The sequence below is a fragment of the Acyrthosiphon pisum genome, chromosome X, assembly GCF_005508785.2.
Source record: "Acyrthosiphon pisum isolate AL4f chromosome X, pea_aphid_22Mar2018_4r6ur, whole genome shotgun sequence".
Lineage (NCBI taxonomy): Eukaryota > Metazoa > Arthropoda > Insecta > Hemiptera > Aphididae > Acyrthosiphon > Acyrthosiphon pisum.
The window spans coordinates 68,442,254-68,445,489 of NC_042493.1; positions in this window are offsets into that span (position 1 = coordinate 68,442,254).

Genomic DNA, 3,236 nt, shown 5'->3' on the forward strand with positions numbered 1-3,236 from the left:
AAAAAAAAAGTGAATACAATTTGAAGAGAAGGGTTTAGACCAAATATTGTTGGTTCCTTAGTAGAGCGATAGGGAGGGGGGCAGAGTGATTAAGCCTAGGGGCGCCAAAACGCTAAATTCGCAACTTTATATTATTTGCGTATTGTTTGTTTAGCTCAGCGGCCGCGGCGGCGCGTACACTATGACTGCGGCGATTTCACGGTCATGACCTACTTTCTTCGCGGCGGCTCGATCGAATGTCAATCAAATCACTGTGTGGCACCCGAATCGCAGCAACTCTCGTTTGCACTATTGAAGAGCGTTACCTCCACACGCAACCAGTTGTTAGTGCCCACTGCCCACGACGCAGTGCGTTGGCACCTTATGACGTGCTTATTGCGATGACGTCCCGCCGGTCACAGGTCACCCGTATAACATCTTCTGACGGCGATTCGAGCGGCGGCTGCACAATAACGTATATTGTACTGGCGGGCGAGTACGGGGCAATGCGTCAAATCGCTGACGTTACCCTTTCTCACGCTGTGCCTTATTATTACCATTCAATACGACGCGTTACGTTTTACATAATATTAAATTTTATCACTTGAAATATTCCGTAGATGTTCCGAAGTTTGAGAATGTTTAGGCCAGCATTTAATGTTTTGAAGTTGTTGACGATTAAAACGATCACAATAACTAATAACCGTATTCCACAGCTGCCACCAAAAATGTTGTGGACGCGCACTTACCGACTCCGAAAAAAATAAAATGAACGAGACGAAATTACTTCGGCTCAAAATTATATTCTTTGTTGAATTGTAATAATGTTTTAATGAAATAAGTACTCTGAAATGATCTGTAATGTAAATGCGTTACTCAGAGACTAACCGCTACGTGTGCAAATCCCCGCATACGATGTGGTCGTCCGTTAAAAAGGGTTTATTCAGCAGATTTGCAGATTTGCAGATTCCCTGGACCAGTCGTATACTCGTATGGAGAAGGGAGTCCTACTCGCCTGTTGTCACAAGCGTATCAGTTTATAACAATTATACATAATATTTATTATAATTAAACATATTATAATTATTATAATATGTTTAATTATTTTACAGCTAAATACAATAAAACTACAACATATATAGAATAATTTTTACTAACAGTATTCAGTGGTTTTTAATAGATTTCTATTTTCTCTCAGGATTCTTGTTCGGGGGAGGGGGGAGCTTACAAAATATGTTTCTACTTCCCATTACATAATATGTAGTTCACTTTTTTTGCCTAAACACAAATACACAATATTACTACTTATATAGTTATTTCGACTTTCATCGTTTCGTGACTTTGGCAGTTGACAGTAATAAATAATCTTGTCACAACTCACAATCAATAAAAGCGACGCGATTGCTTACGACCGCCAATATATAAATTTAAATAATTTTCAAAGAAATAATCGTTCGGCGATTACCATAAGACACAACACAAAGTATAAATTCATCTACATCTGTATGACTGTATCGAACATGATAATCGAATTCGAAAAAAAAACATTATAATATATTATTATTATTGTGACAAAAGTACAAAACAATAATATACTATAAAAAAAGCAGGTAAGTGGATGTCGCTCTGCTGTACAGTAGATTATAAGTGGGTCATTGTATAATGGATTGTATTAGACTTGAATTCAATGATATAATATCGTTGTATAAAAAAGAACGATTCTGAGCAGAGACGGTTTGTCAGTCTGGATATTTTATATTATTGTTATTTATTTTATCATGTAAGTTGAATTGATATTATAATATTATGTTTTTTTAATCATTTCTATGGTGATAAACAAAGTGTTAGAAATTAAAATCCCATTTTTAGCGTTTTTTCGTAATTTTTCGGTGGTTTTTCCCGTAGCATTAAATAACTATTGAAAAAATCGAAAAATGACCTTTCTAAAGTAGGTACCATTTTGATCCAATTTGCTAAAAGATAAGGTACTATATGTTGTAATCGAAGCAGTCCTTCTGGTAGAAATTTTGTATACAGAATTTAAAAAAAATAAATAAATACCATTGTAAAACCAATAGCTTCCTCGCTCCGCTCAGAATCTAAAAAAAAATATTCATAATAGTATTATAATATAATCTGATATAAAAATAATTCTGGCCTTTCAGGTGCGCGACTGATAATGCCATATATATATAAGCATATAATAAGCATATATAAGCATTGCTTATATAAAATGAATGCATGGTGAGTGCAGCGTAACATAATATATATTATTATTTTGTTAAAATTGAGCAATCCCTTCCCACGACTCACGTATTTGACGAATACGACGCGCGATTAGTCGAATAATCGGATAGTGTGATAGACTATCATCAGGCATAGCAGATTATAATTTATAAATACCATTGAACTATATATTATATAGTATTATATAGTTATTATATAGTTCAATGATAAATACTTACTATAGTATTTATAATCAATATGCAATCACTGCAGTATCACGTATGGATTATAATATTATAATCCGAGATCGTCACTTGGCACTTTTGTCGCATACGTACTTTGCAGACTTCCAATCTTTCGTTCCACACACTCCGACACTGACACTTCTATACATACACACACCAATGGTGGACCCAGGGCTTAATTTTGGGAGGGGCGTGAGGGGAAGCAAAAGTACAAAAAGTTCGAAAATTGGATACAAAATTGGTTAAACACAGTGTAAAACGAAGAAAAAATACGGTGATGGGGGGGGGGCATGCCCCCTTTGCCCTCCCCCTTGGAACCACCACTGACGCACACGACACATACATACACGATACACACATACCAATATAAACGTAATTACTAATTACCATGCGGCATGCTCTCACACGGACTATTAGCTACAAACAAATACAGTCAATTACCTACTGTATGTATTGTGTGTGTACACTCACACACAAAATGTTACTCAGGGAAATGCGTAAAAAGAAAAGTGTCAAAGGAATAAAAACTAATGTCTAACACAATAATATTTTATTACACACAAAAACAAAAACGCCGGCAATATTCACAGTAGTCCTCAACGTCCCCGGCCGACACTCCGACCGGCGACCAACATCTCTTTTAGGTCATCCTCAATGTATGTATCATACATTAAAGCGGTGAGCTATGAATTTTTTAGGTTGATCTACTTAAAGTCTTAAACAATGATTTCTTACAAATTACGGTATCAGCCTGCAGAGCCGGCGGCAATGGGACAGGGCCGCATT